This window comes from Equus przewalskii, chromosome 7 (assembly GCF_037783145.1).
Source record: "Equus przewalskii isolate Varuska chromosome 7, EquPr2, whole genome shotgun sequence".
In the NCBI taxonomy this organism is placed as follows: Eukaryota; Metazoa; Chordata; class Mammalia; order Perissodactyla; family Equidae; genus Equus; species Equus przewalskii.
Window position 1 is genome coordinate 13,862,504 of NC_091837.1, and position 24,438 is coordinate 13,886,941.

Genomic DNA, 24,438 nt, shown 5'->3' on the forward strand with positions numbered 1-24,438 from the left:
AGACCTGAGAAAAGCCCACCATGCATGCTGACCACGGGCAGCCTGCCAGGTTGGGTAAGAGGCCCGCTCAGGCCCCTCTACGTGGGCGTCAGAAGGCTGCTGACTCCCCAGGAACCGCAGAGCCTAATTCAGCATCCCTCGACCCCTTCTCAACGGACACGCCGAACACAGGCAACATTCATCTGACCTCAGCAGAAACTGCCCCTGTGGGAACCCCCGAGAGGCACTGCTGTCCCTCCCAGGCCTGACCACGGGACAGGACAAAGGGGGTGCCTCGGGGCCATCAGCCATAGAAGGTTCCACTTCTCCGTGTTAATTCAAGAGCATCACGGCTCCTGCTGAGCAGCTGAAGAACTCTCTGGAGCCTCTTTTCAACTGAAAACAATAATTTGCCAGAGCTCACAATGCAAGGAGCAGACGGGATGGCACAGTTGAGCCACAGCCTGCTGTTCTCACAGCCCAGAGCCTGCGGGGCCGCTGGGAGGCTCAGCAGCTGCTACGGGCTGGCGGGAGGGTCTGGGGACAGGAGGAGGGCACAGCCCAACAGCTCCCTGGGACAAGCGGGGGCTTTCTCAGGGAAGGGGTGGCAAGCATGTCATGCGTAGTGTATTTTTTCACAGGGCTGCCATAACAAATGACCAAAACTGCGGGGCTTAAGACAACAGCAACTTATCTTCTCACAGTTCTGGAGGCCAGAAGTCTAAAATCAAGGTATTGTTATTTCGACATGAAACAAATATAAGAATTATTATTAATGGGATATTTTGTATGCCTTTTTTCATACCAAGACTTCAAAATCTGGTGTGCATTTCACACTTACAACACACATCAAGTCAGACTAGCCATGTTTGAAGCACTCAGTAGCCACACGTGCCTGGCGGCCATCGCCATGGATGCTATAGCTCGGGAGAGCTGGACATCTGTCTGTGGATTTGCAGAGCTGGAAACAGTATCCAGATTCTTCTGCCTCCAAATCCAGAGGCATCACTGCTGCTCCGTGGCCTCCTTACGTGGGAGGGGAGGAGCTGGACCACATGTGTCTCTGGCATCCACACTAGTTCAGGTACCACGTGACTCATTCCATGTGCCCAGAGCTCCAGCCTCTTCCTGCCTCCCTCAATCCCCACCCCCAGCTCTGTGGGCAGCTCGAGGCCACCCAGCTGGGGGCCCTGCTGGGGGCTGACTGAGCCCAGCTTGCTCTGGAGCCGATCTGGGCTCATGTGGGCCTCGGAGCCCAGCCCCAGCCCGGGCACCCCATGGATCAGAATTAGCCCTGTAGAGACAACTAAAACAGCTTCTGCAAGCCACCGAGACCGACAGTCCATGCCTGGCTTTGAACCCCAGCTCCGCCGTTCCTAGCTGGGAGAACCCGCCTACCATTACGAAAAATTGGAGTCATCATAATACTTCCTCTTTACAGAGTTAACAGGAGGATTGAATGAGGAACTGTAAGAATCTCTTCTCTCTCTTGAACACTTAGGTCGACCACTGACTGAGTATGTCACAGAGAAGTGCTATTTTCTCCTTACCTTGCAGATAGGGAACCTGAGGCTCTGAGAGAGGAAATAACTTGCCCAGCATCACACAGCTAGCAAGCAATGGATCCAACGATAATAGACCCTTTCTCATAGGGTGGTTGTGAGGATAAAATAAATTAGTACCTTAAATTAAAGCACTTAGAAGAGTGCTGGGCACATAGTTCGTGCTCAGTAGTTTTGTGCTGTCATCAGCATCATCATCACCATCATCATCAATGCTATATTTACAGCATCATTAGCAACATCATCAGCATCATCATCATCATCACAGTCATCATCATCATGGTCATCATTGTCATCAACATAGTCATCATCATCATGATCATTATCACCATCATCATTGCCATCATCATTACGGTCATCATCAATGTGGCCATTTACATCATCATCATCGCCGTTGTTGTCATTATCATTATCTTTGTCATCATTGTCACTCATGTTATCACTGTCATCCTCATCCTCATCCTCAGCTTCTCCCTCCCCAGGTGTGTTGTGAGCACAAAGCACCGTGCTGGGCAGTCGCCAAGCCTACCTTGAGCAAGTTTCTTAACTAGGCTAAGCACTAATAAATTGTCTTAAATCCAACCAGTAACACATAAAATAAAGGCAAGGCTGAAAGATGACTCTTGTTTGGAAGACACACACACACACACACACCCCTACCCCTACATCCAGGACATTTTCTTTGGCCAAAGAACACTGCCAGCACACAGCTTCGAGAATGCCTTTGGGGAGGGAAAAAGAAGTCCCCTACCACGGGTCCCACGGAGTTTGTTTTCTCCTTCCTGGTACAAGAAGGCGCAGGGAGCACAGCCTCCATCTTTGACTTCTTAGCCACCTATGGGGGACATGCCAAGTGAAATAAACTCCCTCAGGTCTTTCACGGGCTGCCCAAACAGACGGGGCCTTGTTTGGGGCATTTTATTTATTTCTTGTTAGCACCACTGCCAACCAAGTTCATGGAGAGTCACTGCAGGTCAAGCTCTGGGGAGAACCAAAGACTCCCTCTCTGGCCGCCTTTGCTCTCACCCGTGGGGGCAGCCTCTTGATGACTTCTTCACTCCTCCACCCCGACTCTGCAGAACTTACCAGCCCAGTGTCTAGTCCGCCCTCTGCCCCACACGCTGCTCTCCTAATGAACTCTTTAAGGCCAGGCACACCAGGGTGATAATGGATTTTTGTGCAGATATTTGCATGTTATCAGCGTCTTCCTGAACTTCAAGGCTCCCGATGGGTGGAAACTGGAGAGAGCAGAGAATGGAATTTCAAAGAAAGGAAGCAATTTTAGCACCACTCAGGACAGGAAGCCTCCCACTCCTGGGTCACACTGGGCTTTCCACCTTGACGTTTCTGGGGAGACCTGTCGACAAATCTAACTGTGCAACTCTGGGCTCCCAGCAGACCTAGAGGAAATCCCTGGAACATGATGAACTGGGACATTTATTCAACAAATTTTATTGAGCATCTGCTATATGCCAGGTGCTAGATAATGAAGTAGACGAAAGGACGATATAAAAACCCAATGCCACATATCTTACACAACTAGAGAGTAAAAGCCTGGTTTCACTAGCTTGATATTTTACCTGGATTTCAGAACCATCACGACTGAGCTCAGCCCAGTGTTAAATGCATACAAAAATTATCCAGTGTGATTACTACAAAACCCCACGAGAGAGGTACTGCTCACATTATCCCCATTTTATAGACAAGAAAACTGAGGCACAGTGAAGGTGAGAAACTTGCCCCACGCTATTCATTGAGAAACTGGGAGAATTGGGACTAGAACCCGGGAACCTAAGGCTATAGAAGCACCTGGAAGTGCATCCCACTCAGTCTTCGGGTGAGATGTCGGGCTGTGACCTGAGGGAGGCATAGGGGGTGCCTAGGGAAGGAGGTGGGGGCAGGAGGAAAGGACGCTTGGGGGAGACGGTGGCCTGGAGAGGGTAAGTGACTTAGTTGAGGGCTCCAGGTAGAAAGTGGCTGAGTGTGATCAGGACCCAGGACTTCTGCCTCCAGTCCCATGTTTCTGCTCCTTTTTCATGCCCTTGACCTTGTGAGCCCTGCTCTCTAACCAGCTAAGCTACACCAGGGCTCAACAGGAGCCCAAAATAGCTACGGCTTCCAGGCAAAATGAGTTGCCAAGTCAATCTTGCCACACTCATCACTCTGACTCCAGCCTTGTTATTTTTGGGTACCACAGCACTGAGAACAAGTTGAGGCAAAGGCACTTCAATCTTGTCGCATTGCTAGTTTTCTAATGGAAAACACGTCGTTTCTTTGAGAAAGGTGTGGGGACATTGGTTGATTGAAGCCCCAGCATCCTTTTACCCCTCACCCCCTTTTTCCAGCATCAGTACCCTGCAGAATCCACATCTCCTCCAGCCAGGGTGGTCTGAGTTGGGTTGACCCCACACTCAGTTCCAAAAGTAGGTCCTGACTGGCCTAAGCCAATCAGCATAGCCCACCTCCCTCCCCGACCACAGCGATTGGTTCAGGAACAGACAGATAATCTAATCAGAACCAATGAGACTGGCTGGGGAGAGACATGTTCTGGTTTCTTATGGACTGGGGCATCTAGAAGAAGTGAGCTTGGGTTCCTGGGGACACCTTGCTACTCTCAGGGTAGCCAAAGACTAGGGAAAGGTAGAGATGCAGAGAAACTAAGATCTGATGGTCTTTGAGCCTGGATCAAGCCATATCCGAAGCAAGATATTTGTAGATTTTGATGTCTATGAGCCAAAATAAATTATTCTTTTGAGAAAGCCCATTTGAGTTGTGTTTTTGCCACTTTCAGCATAAAAAAACTTGACCTGCGTCAGAGCTGTTTCAAGATTCCCACCCAGGCTTGTGAACACCCATGCGGCTCTGAGGAAGCAGAAATCTGGGGTGGAATTGAAGCTGGGGGCAGGGGGGATTTGTGTGACAAACATTTGAGATGATCATGTGTCCAAGAGGTGGAATCAGCTCTGCAGAGAATTGAAATGCAGCCCGTGGCTTCCTCAGGAAAGAATAACTATAATAACGGGTTTTCTCTATTAAATATCCGGCTGTTGTGTTTTGTGCATTATCGCATCCATTCTTTCTCACCCCCCGAGGAGGTGGGGGTGAATATTCATTCCCCATTTACCGATGAGCAAACTGAGACCCACAGGGAACTGGCACACCGAAGTGAGTAGGCAGAGGAACTGGGCCTGGAACGCAGGTAGGTCTGACAGGGAGACCCCTGCCCCTAACTCCTCGCCACCTCCCTGACAGCAGGTGCACTGGGGAGGTCCCCTTTACCCTCTGGGGGATGGGGTTTAATGTCTGTGCCCGCGAGCAAATGACAGCATATGTGAATTTCGCCAGGACCATTTTCTCCACTTAACCTTGGCAGGATCCCAAGAGCAATAAACGCTCCCCCAGAATGGCTGCAGATTTTGCCGAAGCAAACAAGATGCCTTTGCGTAAAAGTAGGAGCCTGCACAGAATCACAAGGCAGGCATGTCCTGGGTGTTCGTTTCCTCTGCTGGCTGCAAGATTCACGAGCAGTCACCGTCAGGATCATAGGAAAACCAGAGTCATCGAATGGGCACCTCACAGGCCTCTGAAGCAAGGGTTATGATGATCCCATTGCACAAACGAGACAGCTGAGGCTCCGAGAGGTGAGGTCACTGAGCCACTATCACAGAGCTAATGCAACATTATAGAGCTAGGACAATATTATAGAGCTAATCTGGCTCAGACCAGGAGAGCTGGTTCAGTGTTTCTCAAAGTGTAGAACCGGCCTTGCAGGAGAGAAGATTCCAGCACTAGACAGCATTCGATCACAAAGTGAGAAAGCTATTCCCTTTTCATTTTCCTTTTTTTTTTTTTTTTGAGGAAGATTAGCCCTGAGCTAACATCTGCCAATCCTCTTCTTTTTGCTGAGGAAGACTGGCCCTGAGCTAACATCCACGCCCATCTTCCTCTACTTTATATGTGGGACGCCACCACAGCATGGCTTGCCAAGTGGTGCCATGTCTGCACCCGGGATCTGAACTGGTGAACCCCAGGCCGCCGAGAAGCGGAACGTGCCAACTTAACCGCTGCACCATCATTTTCCTTCAATCCCTCTGAGTACATCAAGACGAAAGTCTCGGTTTGGTGTCAATAGATCTTTAACACCTCCCTAACACTCGCCAATCTGCTTTTATGACAGAGGGAGGCCCCAGGCCACCAGCAGTGTCCGGTTAGAATTGATCAACCTCATTTGTTTTTGTAATGTTTATAGTGATGATTCTCTACTTAGGAAAAGTTGTATTGATTTCATATTTGTAGGTAAGTTAACTTCTTAAGTAGTTTTCAGTCAAAAAATCAGTCAATTCAAAGAAAAAGAAGTAAATGTGCCCCAAATCACGAAGGTGGTGTGCTGACGAGTTAAGTTTGGGAGACGTCTCCACTACACTCAGCCGAATCCGAAACTTCTGCCCCAGCAACTCAGGAAATGGGGGGCCCAACATAGAAAGAACGAGCCAAGTGAAAAGGAGAGTGGCCCCCTTCTCTCTCCATCCTCTCCTATCCCAGCTGCCAGGCCCAGTGATGCTCTCCTGGGCTGGGGTGTGAGGGACCCTCGGGCCTCCCTGTCTCACGGTCCTGGTTACCAGCACAGCGTGGAGAAAGAGGGTGGCTCTTTTGAAGAGAAAGCTGATGTGGTGAGGGAAGGCGCTCCTGAGGTTAGTGAGCTCCAGGCCGCAGGACCAGCAGGGTCTACTGAAGCTAAGCATCCACCAACCCCAGGACCCTGCAACTCACTCCCAGGTGTACACCTGAGAGAAATGAGTGCTTACATCTACCACAGGACTTGCGTAAGGATGTTCTTAGCAGCTCTGTTCCTTATGACCCAAGCTGGAGAAACAACCCACACGTCCTGCAACAGGAGAGCGGATGAAAATGGGACAAAAAGGAAGAGAACTGCTGATCACGCAACAACGTGGGTAAGTCTCACAGACACAACATGGAGCGAAGGAAGCAGAGACGAGAGAAAAGACACTGCGTGATGCCATTTATGTGAAGTTCGAGGGCGGGCAAACTAATCTTTGGTGACAAAAATCAGAACAGTGGGTTACCTTTGAGGGTATCAATTAGGCGGGCGAGCGAAGGAACTTTCTGGGGTGATGAGAATGTTCTAGATCTTGACCTTGGTGATGGTTATGTGGTTCTCTACATTTGTAAAAATGTATTGATATTTTACTTTACTGTATGCAAGTTGTACCTCAATAAAAAGGTTTTCCCCAAAGATTTGAGATTTAACAATACTATAAATAAATGAAAGACTGTTAGGTCTAACGGCAACGTGGACCACTCCCTCCCTGGGCCCTGGGCTGTGCAGAAAACTGTAACCACACTGGGTTGTCACACAGGCCAGCATTAATGTCACCGTGCATCCTTCATTCATTCCTTCAACACCACTGAGAAATCACTCCTTCATTCCTGACCTCTCAAGACATGCTTTATCCTTCTAGAGTTTTTTCTTTATTTTTTTCTCTATGCTCGGTGTATTAATTTCCTATCGCTGCATTAACAAATTACCACAGAGACTTAAAACAACATGAATTTACGCTATCGCAGTTCTGGCGGTCGGGAGTCTAAAATCAAGCGCTCAGCAGGGCTGGTTCCCCTGGAGGTTCCAGGAGAGAATGAATTCCCTTGCTTTCTCAGCTTCTAGAAGCTGCCTGCATTCCTAGGCTTCCTCGCATCACACCACCTCTCGCATCTGTGGTCACATCGCCTTCTCTGACCCCGACTCTCCTGCCTTCCTTTTTATAGGGACCCTTGGGATGACACTGGGCCCATCCAGATAATCTTTCTTACTCAAGAGCCTTAATATAATCGCATCCGCAAAGTCCCTTTGACTGTATCAAGAAGTGTATTGGCGGGGGGCTGGCCCCGTGGCCGAGTGGTTAAGTTCGCGCGCTCTGCTGCAGGCGGCCCAGTGTTTCGTTGGTTCGAATCCTGGGCGCGGACATGGCACTGCTCGTCAGACCACGCTGAGGCAGCGTCCCACATGCTACAACTAGAAGGACCTGCAATGAAGAATATACAACTATGTACCGGGGGGCTTTGGGGAGAAAAAGGGAAAAAATAAAATCTTAAAAAAAAAAAAGAAAAAAAAAATTTTAAAAAAGAAGTGTATTGGCGGGTACAAGGGAACATCACGTGGACGTGTTTGGGAGGAGGCGTTCTTCAGCCACCCACATTTCGAAAGAAGAGCAGCAGAAACTTTTAAAGATTTTGGAATCAGGTCAGACCCACCTGGGTTCAGACACCTGTCCTACCACTTACTACAGTGCTTCATGTCCTTGGGGGCGTCACTCAGCTCCTCTGGGAGTCTCTATTTCCCCACCTACGCAACGGGGTGTCCCTGCACCGCCTCTGGTTGCTGGGAGGAGAAGGGGCAGTGACGTGTCGGCAGTTACTGTGGAGCCTGGCATGCCGGAAGGGCTGGGGGAACAGCCTGTGCATTCAGCGATGTTCAATGAACGAATGATATTGATGGAAAAAGACACCTATGAAGAACTGGGCACTTGATACCCAGTCTGTCTGACTCCAGAATCCAGACACGTTCCTGAAGAGTAGGGGAAGGGCTGGCCCCAGGCCCTCCTGAAGGCGGATGGAATGTGTTCTTCAGGGTGCTGGGAGGGGGTCTGAGCCACATTCCCACCCCCAGCAGGGAATACACATCTTAGCTCTTCTGGTGGCTGCCTGTTGTTCATGAGATATGGAATTTCCTTGGCACTTTTGGGGGAAACAGATGCCGAGAAGTGGAACAAAACAGCTTTTTTTTGGTTTCTTTTCCCAAAAAGCAGAACTTGGCTCATATATGTGCAGGGCACGTGGATAAAGTTGGAATGAGAAAGCTTTGCAAGCCCTGGGGACCAAGGATGTTACTTTCATCTGAGTGTGAAGTGGCTTGGAGGGGTTGAGGTCCCCCCAGCCCGTCTTCCAAGGTGCGTGCCCTCGATTACTCCATCTGTGGAGCTGAAGGGGGATTTGCGACATTCCCCCCAACTCTCCCCCAGTGAACGGCCAGATCCAAGAGCTCAGGCGGTGACACGGGTCCACAAGGAAGATGCTGGATAAACCCAGAGGAGGAAATGAGAGCAACATGGCCAATATCATCTTCATGCCTGAAGGAGAATCTGAGACCACCAACCCCTCTGCCCTCCTTTTCTGCCCTCGCCAGAGCTCCATGTCAAGGGCAGGCGTTAGCATGGACGTCTCCCAGCTCTGACTGGCTCTTGGCCCACCACGGGTCCCCAGGAATCACAGGGCAGAACACACCAGGAATCCAGGAACAGCGGGCACTATGCAATGGGCACTCACTGTGCCAGCCTCTGTGCTAAGCCCCCATTAGTTTGCTAGGGCTGCTGACCAAGGACCACAGAGTGGGTGGCTCAGACTACATAAATTTATTCTTACACAGTTCTAGAGGCTGTAAAGTCCAAGATCAAGGTGTCGCCAGGGTTGGTTCCTTCTGAGGAAGAATCCATTCTGTGCCTCTCACCTGGCTTCTGGGGTTTGTTGGCAACCTTTGGTGCACAGAAGCATCACCCGAGTCTCTGCCTTCATCCTCACGTGACATTCTTCCTGTGCCTGTGTCCGAATTTCCCTTTTCTGAGGACACCAGTCATACAGGAGAAGCGGCCCACTCTACTCAAGTGTGACTTTGTCCTAACTTAACGAATTACAACTGCGATGGCCTTATTTCCAAATCAGGTCACATTCTGAGGAACTGGGGGTTAAGATATCAACATAAGGATTTCGGGAGGACACAATTCAACCCATAACAGCTGCTAAATGCATCATGACATGCAGTTATCATGGCTCTGCAAGGTCGATTGGGATTAATATTTCCATTTTACAGATGAAGAAACTGAAGTTCAGAGAGGTGGAAAACCCACCCAAAGTCACACACAGCACATGTGCGGCGGTGGCACTGAGATTTGCACACCAACTACACAACTCCATTCTCTTTACCGCACACCTGACGCCCTCGTGCCTGAGCTTCAATCCGTCTTCCTGAGAACCCACTGAGATGGGTTCTGTGATCACTACCACTCTGCAGAAGAGGAAACTGAGGCTCACAGAGGGGATGCGACAAAGCTGAGGGTTGCACAGCTCGTCAGTGGCAGAGCTGGGATTTGGATCCAGACACCTGCCTCCCAAATTTGTTCTCTTGATCGTTTGACCGCTCCGCTTCTGTGAAATCCTGGGCTTATTCCATAGGATGGTACAGGATATTATATTTTATATCATATCATCCTATCTAGTGACTGAGTAGCTGGGAAAAGCTTTAAAGCAAGCTCTATCCATCCAGGACCTCAGGCTCTGAAGTGAGCTTGCAGAACAGCCCTGCCCCTTCCCCGCCCACCCCACCAGCCCCACCGCTGCAGCATCCACACAGTTCATCTCCTCTCTGGGGCTTGAAAGAAGCTAACACTCAGCAGCCTCTGAAGGCCCGGCAGCCCTCACGCCTGGTCCAGCCAAGCCCCTAAATTAACTATGAAGCTGCGGCTCTCATGTTGCCATGCCGGCATCCAACATCTCCATCATGGCCCCCGGTAGAGCCCGAGCCAAGCAAACTCCCCAGGCCTCCGTGCGGGAGGCCCTGCAGCCAGAAATCCCCCCAAAGGTATTGGCTCTTTGGATTCCGTTTCCTGCCAGGGGAGGTTCATACTGGGAAAAAGTCAACACAGAGAAAAACAAATGATGGCAGCAGGGACCTGCCTCCCACCCCCGTGTTCCCTGGTGAGAGATGCTTCAGTGGCCGCCGGGGGATCTCTGGGACAGGGAGAGACACCTCCCTCCCTCGGCAGAACCAACTGACAGTCCAAGAGGAACAGTGAGAACCCCTTACGGTCAGGTGGTCCCGAGCGGTGTGAGTAGGGCATTCACCATCACTAGTCACTTATTCAGCAAGACAGTCTTTCATCGTTCAGTGAGTGTCTGTTAAGCACCTCCTGCGCCAGGCCCTGTGTGCTGTGGATACAGAGATGAGCAAGACAGAGTCTCTGTTCCGTGGGGCTCACAACCGAGTGGCCAGAGGCAGCTGCAGGATTGTGGAACCCCGGCAGAGCCACCTTCCTCTCCGCCTTGGTGCTCTCATCTGTAAAATGGGCACAGAGGTCGTTTCTACCTCACAGAGCTGCTGTGAGGACTAAATGAGTTCATATGAGGAAGGGGTTTAGGACACAGTCTGAGACACAGAGAGCAGGACGTGTGTGTTGGCTGTTGTTATCATCAGGGCGGCGACGGGGAAGGAGAGAGTGCTAAGGAGGGCTGGCTGGAGAACGAGGTATCAAAAGTGACGACTGAGAAGAAGACGATGTCACATTAAGAAAAGGAAACCAGATGGAGGGAACAGTGAGGGCAAGCGTTCAGACGTGAGATGGGGCTCCGGGGGTCGCAGGGACAGAGAGACTGGCGCGTGGTGAATTTCCACTTATTCTAGGGGCAATGGGGAGCCACGGAAGGTCCTTAATGATCAGATTTGTGCTTCAGGAAGAACTCTGGCTGCGAGAGACAGAGGCGGCCGATCAGGGTCACTGGAGGTGCGAGTCCAGGCATGAAAGACACAAAGAGGGCAACTGACGGGACGTTGGTTCCACAAGGGCAGGGTTGGGGACTCTCGTGTTCACTGCTGTGTCTCCAGTGCCTACAACAGTGCCGGGCACATAGTAGGCGCTCAGTAAATATTTGCGGATGAATAAACACGGAGGGCAAAAAGAGGGAGGTTGACGACTTAGGTAGATGGCAGGATGTTGGTGCTGTGGCAAGGGAGGCAGAAGAGGAGATGTGGAGGACCCCCTGGGATACGACACCCCGTTTATTCTCCTGTGACACAAGCATTATTGCCACCTTTATTATTATTTTTTGTTTTATTATTTTTTTGGTCTCTCTGTGTCTCCATTCCAGAGATGGAAATGGAAACACAGAGAGACAAAGCAACTTGCCCAAGATCACACAGAACAGAAGGGGCAGACACTGGACTGTGCATCTAGTGCTCTTCTGACCACTTCTCAGCCTTGCCTGGAGGCCCTGAGCATAAGGACCATCCAGGGGCTTGTTGTAGGAGGAAGGATGGGGACGTGCTCATATCATGCCAGGTCACTTTTCCCTGCTTAGAGACTCAGGTTTTTCTCCAAAGTAAAACCTTGCAGCCAAGTTAAAGGGCCGGCCTCCTTTCTGGCTGTGTCTCAGTGGGCGATGCTCTGGCTTTGAACCTCCCATAGTCTCACTGTGCGCCTGCAACCACCCACTCTGCTACCTACCACTCCAGGGGCCATTTAATCTCTGGGTGTCCATTTCCCTGCCACGCTCCAGGAAGGAGGCCAGTGGGGTGAATTGCGGCATTAGCATAAATTATTGACCCAGAGCTGAGGCTGCCACTGAAGGACTCTGGGCACAACCCACACCAGGGCCCACAACCTCAGACAGCGTGTAGGTTCAGGCTGTGCAGAGAATGCAGAAGAAATCTGCCTACTGTAGGATGTTGGCTGAGCCTGTTCCAGCCTCAGACAGCCCTGCGGCTGCGCGTTCGCATGGTCTCAGATGAGCCTAGCACGGGTTACAGGATAATTTTCAGAGGAATTAATTTGTGCTTCATTTCCCTGTATGTTTCTCCCTTACTCTCTGCATTTCAAGCAGGTGTCCAGGCCTGTTGGGACCTCTGGCCTCTGGGACATATTGGCAGGGCAGGAAAAAGGAGCAGCCCACGGGTCAAAGGCTGTTCTGGTCGTTGCAGGAAGCCAGAGCAGGGTCGCAAACTCAAATGCCTCCAGGGGCCAAGGAAGGGAGAAGGAGCCACATGTAGGCTGCCGGTGGAAAAAGAACGGGAGAGCCCATGGCCCTCTTAGAGGCAGCGCCTGGAACTCCGCTCCAGGTCAGACTTGTCAGAGATGGCCTAGTTTTTCGAGAGATATTGGACATCTGGGTTTTTATATAAAATATTCCACTTTTTAAATCTTGGAAGCTAAATTAATCAATTAAGAAAACACAGAAAAGGCAAAACTATGGAGACAGTAAAGAGATGAGGGTTGCCTGGGGTTGGGCAGAGTAAGGATGAATAGACGGAGCACAGAGTATTTTCAGGGCTGTGAAATCGTTCTGAATGATACTGTGACAGTGGATACAAGTCATTATACATGTGTCCACACCCACAGAACGTACAACTCCGGGAGTGAACGCTAACGTAAGCTACAGACCTAACAGTAATAATTATGTATCAATATCGGCTTGTCAATTGTAACAAATAACCACACTAATGCAAGATATTAATCATAGAGGGAGCTTCGGGGGCAGGGTGGGGGAACAGTTGAAAGGGTATATGGGAACTCCCTTACCTCCTGCTCGATTGTTTTGTAACCCTAAAAATGCCGCCCCCCCCCCCAATAAAGTCTATTTATGAAACAAACAAACCCAGCAAGAAACACTGAAGCATCTGGGGGCCTCGTTCAGTCTTACAACAGTCAATTTGCAAACTCTGTTGCAAGCCCATTGATCAGCCTGCCAAGCAGAGCCAGAGTGGGCTTGGGGAGGAGGTTGGAGGTGAGGGAGCGATTTCTCCGAGACAGGGAACAGGCCAGAGGTGGCAAGCAATTCCTGACAGTGCCAGAGGGGAGTGGGGGTTCCCCCGCTCCAAGCTTGGCCCCGAAATAGCAGAGTTTCCCGACTTGGAAGAAACATGCAGGATGAGTGAATGGGGTTTGATGGTGAGCAGGTGGACAGGGGTATCTATCCATCCTGGGGTGAGGGAGCCCCAGTAACGAAAGAAACTAAGTTTCTTGCAACCCAGCAAAGACTGCAAGTCTAATTCGAATTCATTTAAAGTGATTTAAGAAAGTTGTTTCTGGTACACCTGAATTTGTGGGCTCACACAGATTCCCTGATGCCCGCCACCCACACCTGTCTGCCTCAGCGGAATTCAGCCATCTGTCAAGCCAGATCCTTAAATGTGCTGGCTCCTGAAATATACAGACAGGGCTGGATTTCAACCCATTCTTAGAAAGGCTCCACCGAAATCCAGCCAAGTCATCCACCGATCCCTCTATCCTGGGTCCAGCTTACGGGGAAACTAACATCTTTGCAGCTCCTACTATGTGCCAGCTGCTACACAAGTATTGTTTTAAACAATTTTAACAGCCACTATTGGTTGGACTTACTAGGTGCTGAGTGAACCTGATGGGTTAACCATGTGTGAGAGGCCCATCGCACAGAGGAGGAAACAGCTCAGAGATACCAAATGGCTCTTCCGAGGTTACCTGGTCATAAGGGGCCGAGCTGGGGGTGCAGCCAGCACATGTTCCTTCTCCTCCTCTCTGTGATGAATCGAACCACTGCCTTCATTTTCTCTCCGTCTGACAATCTATTCGCACAACACAAAGCCAATGGACAATTTTTTTGTTCACGTGGGATTTTTAGAGTTTTGGCAAGCCTTTAGGAACCATCTTAAAAACAGTTTCAAAAAATTAAATGTGGACAATATTTGAACTGCACCAGATGGGTTGTTGGTGCAGAATGGTGGGGGAGGTGGGGTATGGGGGAGCCAACGCATATTTCAGAGACCCCAACAGGCCTCCTTATATGTGGGGTCTCCAACAGTTTCCTACGTCCTCTGTATGGTCCGGGAGAGGCATGGGCTCTTACTGGCTGATCTGCATCTTCCCCAGATGGCAGGAGGCAGGATGATAGCTATCATAGCAGTTGTAGTTGTTAATATTTATGAAGCACTAACCATGGGCCAGGCACTGGGCTGTGCATGTTGCACAGATTATCTCATTTAAATCTCAGCGCAAATTTATGAGTTCAGCATAATTCACCCCCACTGTACAGATAAGAACACTGAAGCTCAGACAGGTGAAGTAACTTGCCCAAGGTCACACAGCTCCTATGTGGTGGCTCTGGGATTTGAACCCAGGTCTGCCTGACTCACAGAGCCCACATTCTCACTCCTAAGTTTTCTGGGGGCACCCAGTCCTACGAGGGGCCTTTCAGTGCACGTTGACCTCTTGGGACTCTCACGCACAACACAGTGCCTTTTCTTCTGTCAGTCAATCAGTTCTTCAACAACCAGATAATATACTGAGCCCTTATTCTAGGCCTGGTATGATGGCTACAAGGCTGAACAAAACTCACTCTCCCCTAAGAGCCACAATCAATGTGTGCCCATGGTGCTGGAGCGGGTAATGCTGGTCCCGAGGTGGGTTGGACCCCTGGGATGCCCCTCATGGTACCCCATACTCTAGCGTCCATGTCAGAACTTGTCTGCTCGGTGTCCCAGTCTGATTACTCATGGACGAATGGGCTAATAGGAAAACCAGAGCATATCTGAGCTGCCGAGAGCCTGAGGGATCGTCCCCATCACATGGATGAGGAGACTGAGCCCCAGCAGAGAAGGGGACTTGGCCAACGTCACAGAGCAGATCCAGAACCCAAACCCAGGCCTCCCCTCTCCTCTCCCAGAGTTCTTCCCACAACAGCACTGTGATGGTTAATTGTAAGTGTCAACTTGAGTGGGCCACTGGGTGCCCCAGTCATTACAACATTATTCTGGCTGTGTCTGTGACGGTGTTTCTGGATGAGACTAATGTTTGAATTGGTAGACTGAGGAAAGCCAACGGCCCTCCCTAATATGGGTGGGTCTCATCCCATCCCGTGGAGGCTTGAATAGAATAAAAAGGGGGAATAATGGAGAATTTGTGATCTCTGCCTGAATGTCTTCCAGCTGGGACCTCCGTCTTCTTCCGTCTTCAGACTCGGACCAGACTGCAACTTACACCATCGGCTCTCCTGGGTGTCCAGCTGGCCGACTGCAAATCTTGAGACTTCTCAGCTTCCGTAATTGCATGAGCCAATCCCTTATAATGAATCTCTGTCTCTCTCCGTCTCTCTCTCTCAGTTCTGTTTTTCCAGAGAATTCTAACTAACGCAATCACTCTGTAGGCAGCAGGCTGGGATTTGGGACGTGTTTGCCATGCAGGCAACATATTTGCCTTTTAACATGGCAATCTAGAATTCTCCACTGCACGGTATACACACACGGTATTCCACGAGGCACTGTTAGGCGGCTCACATATCATCTTTTCTTAAAATGTCAGTAGTTATGCAATTATTTTAATGGGAATAGTTAGAAAATTACAAGTGAACATCGAACCTTGATTTTACATGTATTAGCACTTAGGATGAAGCTGGTAAAACAGTGGGTTGATGTACGATCCATTTAAAGATAAACATGGAGCTCTGGGAAAATTCCTGAAGGTCGATGGAGAAGTGCTGGAGTTTGGGAACATTAATCCAAAAAAGAGACATTACTGGGGGGGGATTTGGGATTCCTGGGCATGGCACTGGGAGGATATTTTCCCCGAGAAGATTCCTAGAACCCTTTTGTGATGGGAAGAATAATGACCCCCAAAGATGTCCACGTCCTAATGCCAGAACTTGTGACTCTGCTCGCTTCCAGGCAAAAGGGACTCTGTGGATGTAATTAAGTTAAGGCTCTTGAGATGGGAGGTGATTCTGGAGTATCCAGTGGGCACCAAGTCATCACAAGTGTCCTTCTAAGAGGGAGGAGGAGAGTCAGAGTCAGCGAAGGAGATGTGACAGCAGAAGCAGAGGTCAGAGGGATACGATTGTCAGCTTTGAAGAAGGAAGGGATCACGAGCCAAGAAATGCGGGCAGCTTCTAGGAGCTGGAAAAGGCAGAGAAACGATGTTCCCCAAGCGCCCCAGAGGCACTCAGCCCTGCCAACACTTTGATTTTAGCCCAGTGAGCCCCAGGTTGGACTCTGACCTTCAGAACCGTAAGAGAACAAATGCGTGCTGCTTTACACCGTCAAGTTGGTGGTAATTTGTCACAGCAGCCATGAGAAACTAACAGACCCTTCAACACATCTAAGGGGCCATTTACGCACTCTGAGGACACCCGGGGGCCCTCCACTCTCCCTCCAGGGCCTCGGCCTTCCCTCTTTCAATAACGATGTGGTATTTTCAACTTATCGCGACCACCGTGTGTTGAGCATCATGCTCCACCTAGATGAAGGACAGCCTCCCAGATTCGAGCAGGTGGAAGCATCACCTGTCCTCTGTTTGCCCTCCGCACCTACTTCTCCCCTCCTCCGCCCTGCTGCTCTCTGCCTGGGGGGTGGTCTGCATGGACCACATCAACAGGCTCTCTGGTTCTCAGGCTTCCAGTTGGGTTTGGCCAATAGGAGGGCAGGCAATGGGAAGGTGGGTAGAGAAAGGCCAGGGCATTCCTTTCCTCAGCATCTCTCTCTCCGTGGGGCCACCAGATTGGCTGAGGTGGCCCTCTCCACACAGCTACTTTCTCCAGGTCCCTGTCACTGCTCCTTTGCCTGTTCATGACTAGAGGTGGTAACAGCTCCCCTCTGGTACTAACCCTGGGGTGCTGCGCCGTCCCTTGCGATTTCCCCACATCGCATGCTCCATCAATAAACTCTCATCCACTGCTCAATTTGAGTGAGCCATCACTTCTGCCAGGCTCCTGACTGATATTGCAGATGATGCAAACACGACACAGACAAGCTAAGTCACTTGTCCAAGGTCAAGAACCAGGCAGCGGGAGAACCTGGGTCTGTCCAAAATTCTCGGCCAGAAGTTGCCAAGGTGGCCCATGGGCTGTGGGCTACAAACAGCCAGGGGACAGGCTGTATTTACTTAGTTTTCAATTTGAATTCATTGCCGACAGGTAATGGTTTCGGGCTTTTGAGTACAAACCCAGAGTTCCTGCTTCTCTTAAAACATAAAAAGAAGCCGGCATTGGCCTACATGTGTTTGTGTGTTAACTCATTTAATCCTTACAATAACCCCACAAGGTAAGCGATAGCACTAACCCGGTTTTCAATATGGGGAAACTGAGGCACGGAGATTAAATTGCTTGTCTGAGGTCACTCAGCTAGAGAGTGGAGGAGCTGGGAGCTGAAGCCAGCTCATCAATCAGCTATGCTGTGATCAGCTATGGTGAACTGAGCCTTCGAGGTGGCATGGGCTTCCCACATAGCCACAGTCTGCCACGAACCCTCCTGACATCACCTGCCTGGTCCCTGAGGACATTCCCATTTCCAACTCCCTCCCTGGGCTCTTCTGTGTCTCCAGGAAGCGACCTGAAGCCCTCCCCTCAGGGCTCCTGGGATGGGCCAGGCTCTTTCCTGGGAGCCATCTTCATCCCAGAGCAGAGCCTGGCCACCCAGAGGGGGGATTTGTCATCGTCCCAAACGCGGCTCACTGTGAAAATGCTCTGCTCACGGCCCAATCATGCAGCATCGGTGCCGCCCCACCCTCGAATCTCTCCAGCCATGTCGTGGATCTCTGATGGCGTCCAGCGCCTGGCTGGAGCCGGTGGGAGCGGGAGGCTCACACCCCTGTGCCCAGGAACACAGAGCCCTTGTTCCCCCCGGCCCCTGCCCCGCCCTGCTCAGGTTGGACCCTTGCCTCGGCTTGCCTGAACGGGGTTCTAACTTTGTCCTTCCTTGGGCACGGTCCCTTATCAGCCCGCCAGTGGGGAAAACAAGCCACGCAGAGGCATCTTCTGAAACCATCTCTGAAATCAGAGTCGGCTGGGCCGCCTTCTCCCAGTGCATCACCTTCGGAACGGGCAGTTCTGCTGGGTTTTGTTCCCTCTCTTTCTCCTCTTCACTCTTCCTCCGGTTTCTGCCTCTGAGCCTCCCAGGGGAGGAGAGTCCAGCTAAATGCCCTCATTGTGAGCTTTCTGAAGTGCCCCAGACGCCTTGAGATGGGTCCAGAGGGGCAGTGACGCCTGTGAAAGGGGATCGATGGCCTTCTTGTCGCAGAGCAGCTCCCCCCACGTCTGGCCCCGGTGTGGCCAGGAAGAGGGCCGGGAGAGAGTGAAGGAAACTACTGCCAAGTACTGGCTGGACCTCAGGGGAGGCAACGCAATTTCTAGAGCAAAAGATGAGAAGTGTTATCTGGCCGAAGAGAGCAATTAATTGGCCATTAGCCTGTGGAGTAGGTTTTCATTTCCCAAACTCTCAGAGATTAGAGAGGGAACTGGATTAGTCCCAGGGAGTGCCTCAGTGGAGTCCCCAGCGAGCGTGTGGTCACTAAATATTGACGTGGTGCCTCTGTGTGCAAGGCATTCTGGGAGACGTCTGGGAGGGCCGCGTGCGGGTGCACCTGGCAGAGACAGAGCGAGGCCCAACTCGGATCCTGACTTTGTTTCTAACTGGCCATGTACCTTTGCAAGTCCCTTTCCCTCTGGGCATAAACTGAGAGGGGGGTCCGGACGATCTTAGCTCGTCCGCCTCTGACCAAGAAACTCTAATGAAGCATTCGGCAAAAGGATGGTGGTGACGGTAGCGCGACACCGTGAACGTATATAATACACCGAACTGTACTTGGAAAAATGGACAAGATGGCAAATTGTATGTGTATTTTACCAAGATTTAAAAAATTGGAAAAAAGGGGCAAAAATGAAAAAAATGGATTCATTAACTATTATGTGAATAACACTACAGAAAAAAGGTGGCAGATAAATATGACAGTGCCTGCCTGAAAGGGAGCATTTTACCCCAGGGAGGAGAGGGGTTTTTTAGTTCCAAGGGCATACAAACTACATCCAGAGGACCACATCTCAGATCTGGATGCCTGTGCTTGTAGATAACGTAATGAAGTTTTGTTGGAATGTGAAAGAAAGAAAGAGAGAGAGACAGAGAGAAAGAGCGAGAGAAACAGGAAGGAAGGAAGGAAGGTAAGAAGGAAGAAAGGAAGAAAGAAAGAAAAAGAAACTCTATCCGGGAGTGTGTGTGGCAAATGGGGGCCATTTTGCCTCCTGGGGACATTTTTGGTTGTCATAATTATGGGGTGGGTGTTCCTGGCACTGGGTGCTGCTCAACATCCTACGGCACACGGGACAGCCCCCAAGACAAAGAATTATCAGCCCCAAACACCAACAGAGCCGAGGCGGGGAAACCCCACTGTGGAAGGTAGGTCAGAAGTCAGACCAGGAGATCAAGCGGGGGGACCTCGTTGGAGCGAGAATCCGGGGAGCTGGCACGTGAAGACAGCGGAGGACAGTCAGGGGAGCTCTGAAGGATGACAACACCGGGTCCCAGCGGAGCAGAAGCTGGGCCCTGGGGGTGGGGGAGTGGAGGAGCAGCCAGCGCGGGCCCCTGAGTCTAGGGAGAAATTCGGGTCAAAGGAGGATGGGAGAGGCAGGCACGGAGGGGCAGACGGCAGACCTTGCGGCGGCTGCACTGGGAGGCTGCTGCACGGCTCCGACAAAGGCCTTTTCTTCCAGAGCCTCTCGGGGAGGTCTGCCCGGAGGCCCTGCTCCGCCTGGCCGCACGCGGCCGCAGACGCCACCCACCCTGGGCTGGGGCCTGACTTCTACAGGGGCCCTTCATGTGTTGCTTCTGAACCCGGGTCAGGAAGGGGTTGGCAGAGCGTCAAAGGGAAGCCCGAAGCAAGGACCCAATTCCCAAGCATGTTCTGAGCACCTGCTGCATACCAGGGCCCGGCTGCCTCCCTCCTGCCTCACCTCCTGCCCCTCCACTTTGGCTTCTGAGCTCCGGCCAGACCAGAACCCGACGTGGTTCTGCAATATTCCCTCCCCCGTCTGTGGGAGGCTTTCCTCAAGCCCCTCCTTTGCCCTGGAACACTCTCTGCCCCGTTCCTTTGCTTGGTGCCCTCCCACTAATCATTCCCATCCCGGCCCCCACGTCTCTTCCTTGGAGAGACCCTCTTGACTCCTTGAAACAGAGTCTCCTTCCTTTACGATGATCATACACCAGCCTGTCCCACTGGAAAAATTCATTACGCTTCCCTGAAAGAATATGTTGAAAATCCGGCCAGAGGAGAAGGAGAGAGGGTGGCTAAGAGCACAGCCTTTGGCTTCGGACAAACCCAGGTTGAAACCCTGGCTCTGCCCCCCAAAGCATGACCCTGAGCAGACCAATTCACCTCTCGGGGCCTCAGTTTTCCCGTCTGTAAAATGGGGGCAATCATAGGACCACCCTCATAAGGTTGTTGCAAGGATTAAATGAGCTTCCTTGCAACATCCTTGCATCATCCTTGCAACATGCCCAGCCCTTTATTAATAAATAATCCTTCATTATTATTATTACCATCCTTAGGGGAGTGTTTAAGAACAAAAACTCTTGGGCTGGGTGGCCTGGGTCCAAACCACAGTTCCACCATTTGCCATGTACGGAACTTGGTCAAATTGCTTGACCTCCATGAGCCTCCACGGCCTTGTCTGTGAAACGAGAGCAATAGTAGCTCGTACCTCCTGGGGTTGCTGAGCATTACATGAGCTGATGTCTACCCACGCTGAGGACAGTGCCCGGCACACAGTAGGTGCCCAGTAAAGAATTTTTCACTAAATTTCTACATAAGGAGTGCACAGCCAAACAGGGAGGTCACATAATGGCAACACTGTCCTGTTGGGGTTATACCCGCCCATTCTCGGCCCAGTCCCTGTCCCTGCCACGGGCCTGGGAGATCACCGTTGACGAGGAAGAGGGTTCACATGGTGGGGGGCTTTGTGAATTTCCCAGGGGCCCCCGCAGGACACTTAAGTGCAGCCTTCCATAGTTAACGTGTCAGCGGGAATCCTGTGATCATTTCTCCTCTGCAGACAAAAGGGAAAGGAAAGACCCTTTGGGGTGGTGCCATGATCTGAAGTGGGGGAGAGGCTTGTGCCCCCTTGTCCCCTGCTTAGAAGTCGGCCTCAGACTCCTGAGTCAGACAGGCTTGATCTACTCCTGGCTGTGTGACTCTGGGCAACTCACTCTACCTCTCTGATCTCAGAGTCCCCATTTGTAAAAATGGGATGATAATAGTAGCCTCATGATGTTGTCAGAGGCTTCAACAAGGTGATCCATCCAAAGCACGGTGCCTGGCAAGCAGTCCTTGCGATGATGTGACAGTGTCTGACACTTGAAAAGACTCTGAACTTGGTCTCTAGCCTAGCTTTACCACTCATTCCTGCCAGATTTTACTCACATCACTTAACCTCTCGGCCCCCACCCCCGTTCCCTACCCCCCATCCCCCATCATATGATGACATAGGCGCCCTGGAGAGGATAACGAAGAGGACGTTTGTTACATTGTTGTCATAACAAATAGAATGGTAGCTCTATTTATCGATTGGTTCTCTCAGTTAACTATTTCCCAACTTCCCTTCCACTCTGCCCGCCCGGGCCCCCAGCAAGCTCACACGTTGTCAACAAGGATTCAGGGAGCCCCACTTTGAGCCAGGCTTTACACTCCCCGTTCTGGGGGACAATGGTGAGTGACACAGTGACACAAACAGGAACCCCAGCCCTCAGGGAGCTTACATTCTAGGCAGTTGTTCCCAGCGGGGGGCGATTTTGCCCCTTTCTGTTCCTGGGGACACTTGCCAACGTCTGGGGACATTGCTTTTGCTTGTCACAACCTGGGGAGGGGACGCTACTGGCATCTAGCGGGTGGAGGCCAGGGATGCTGCTCCACACCCTACAGCACCCAGGACGGCCCCCACCACATAGAATTATCTGGTCCAAAACGTCAGTAGCGCCGAGGTTGGAAAACCCTGTTCTAGAGGGAAGAGGCAGAAAGTAAACAAAATAAATAAGTCCATCACACAGTGGCCTGGAAGGCGATGGAGCCGTGCAGAAAGGCAGACAGGAGGGGGCGGGAGATGCCCGGAATGGGGATGGAGGTGGGGAGCAGGGCTGCATTTATGGAGGATCTTCCGTGGGGTGGGAGAGGAAGCAAGGAGTCCAAGACGACTCCGAGGCTTCTGGCCTGAGCATCGGGAGAGATTAAGGAGCAGCCCTACCGACTGTCTCTCTACACCCACTCTTAACTCTCCCTCCCCTGGCAACCTCGCCTCCACTCTCTGCCCAGCAGCCAGGGCCATCTGCAAATGGGAACTTGGTGTCTCCATCTCACTTCTCTAACCCCCCAGGGCTCCCAAATGCACCCCAACCCCCGACTCGAAAGGTCTACCATGACATGACACCTCCAAGTCCCCCAGCCCCCCCCCAACCCCACCCCCCCTCCCCCTGATGCACTTCCTCCAAGAGGCTGGGCTCTCGCCTCTCTCCCATCAGGAACACTGTCTTCCTCCCCCACCTCCTTCACTTCCACTTGACCCTACTCCTCTAGAAGGGCTCCGCTCAGATGCCGCCTCCTCCAGGAAGCCTTCCCAGACACCCTCCTCTGGGCTTTCACAGGGCCCTGTGCTTCCTCCACCACAGCGCTGAGCTGCTGGTTTGTAATGTCCGACCTCCTCCCCTGGGCTGTGAGCTCTGTGAGGGGGAGCAGCAGAAGCATCTAGCTCACCATGGACCAATCATCCAGGTTTGCCCGGGACCCATGGGCTCCCAGGATGCTCCGACTTTCAGCGCTAAGTCTGGGAGGATCCCAGGCTAAGCTAAACCAGTCGGTCGCGCTAATTGCATCCCTCATGTTTGGCAGAGTCTAGACCAAGGTAAGTTCAACTCGTGTTTGTTGAATGAATGCTGAGTAGGAGATTTACAAACGTTTCCTAGATGGATGGATGAAGCTCATCATCGAGGAGTTAATAATCCAGAATTATTAGCCAGACTTCTGGAAGCCTCTGGAAGCCCTGGACCACGGTCCAAGCTTCAAGCTTCAAGGACCGATAGAAATCACAGTGTTTCTGCTCTCCCGCTAAGGGCCCAGGTTCAAGGGGAGGTCTGGGCCCACCCTCCTGCCTGCACAGAAACGGAGGTCGCGGTGGTGGGCCAGAGACCTCATTCTCCTGGACCGAGAGGGCAGCCCACCCCGGGCCTGGGGCTCACTGCCCCGCCTCAGAGCCCTGTGTCCTTATCCTCACCCCCGCCCAGCCCTGTCACCTGAGCCTCCATAGAGGACAGCTTATCTCCTTGTCTGTCGGCAGCCTGCAAAATGAGAAACTTGAAAACGCTTCTGGGGTTTTATTTTTCTCTTTCTTTCGTATTTTCTTTTTTCTTTTTTCTGGGGCAATTGACCCTCCACCCTTATCCGGTTCTGAAAAAAGGGGCTAATTGTGTCCTCTGGCCGGGTGGCCTCTGTGCCAAGACAAAAGCTGCGTGGGTTGTTTTTGCTCATGTAAATTTGGAACCCTGGGGGCTCACAGGACAGAGGGGCGCAACCCCCTCAAAAGTGACTTCTTGCACTAGAAGGAGAGAAAGGCTTGGCCTAAGACAGGATGGCGGGGACGTTCTCTGCGCATAAGGCTGAAGCATTATGGTCCAGGTGGGGTCCCCCTGCTTAAGTATCTGGGGGGACATAGGATCTTTTCAGGGGGCCCATGACCCCCGCACAGAAGAAAACACAAACAAAGATGTACAACTTGATGAAGAATTACACAATGAACACACACTCACCTTCCAGAGCAAGAAATCAAACATAGCCAGCACCCCAAAGGCCCTTCTGTGCTCTTTCCCCACCCGAGGAAACCACCACTCTGACTATTATGGTCATTTCCTCCTTGTTTTTCTTTATAATGTCTCGACCTAAGTGTGCAGGCATCCTTAAACACTACAGTTGAGTTTACCTTCTATTTCAAACTTTTTTAAGAACTTTTTTTTTTTTTTGGTGAGGAAGATTGGCCTTGAGTAACACCTGTGCCGATCTTCCTCTATTTTGTATGTGGGACGCCTCCACAACATGGCTGATGAGTGGTGTGTAGGTCCACACCCAGGATCCAAACCAGCAAACCCCGGGCCGCTGAAGTGGAGTGTGCAAACTTAACAACTATGCCACTGGGCCAGCCCCTATTTCAAACTTTTTATAAATAGAATTATATAGTACACACTGTTTTGTGTCTGCCCTATCCACCGTTCTGCAGCACGTAGCTGTACTTGTTCATTTCACTGCCGCGTACTACCTCATGGGGTGCCGGAACCTCGCTTTAC

General features: G+C 51.3%; 1 protein-coding gene across 1 annotated transcript in view; it reads right to left on the minus strand.

The window, feature by feature from the left end:
• WSCD2 (WSC domain containing 2) overlaps window positions 1-24,438 on the minus strand; it is a 108,649-nt gene that overhangs the window by 71,868 nt on the left and 12,343 nt on the right. The window lies entirely within an intron of this gene.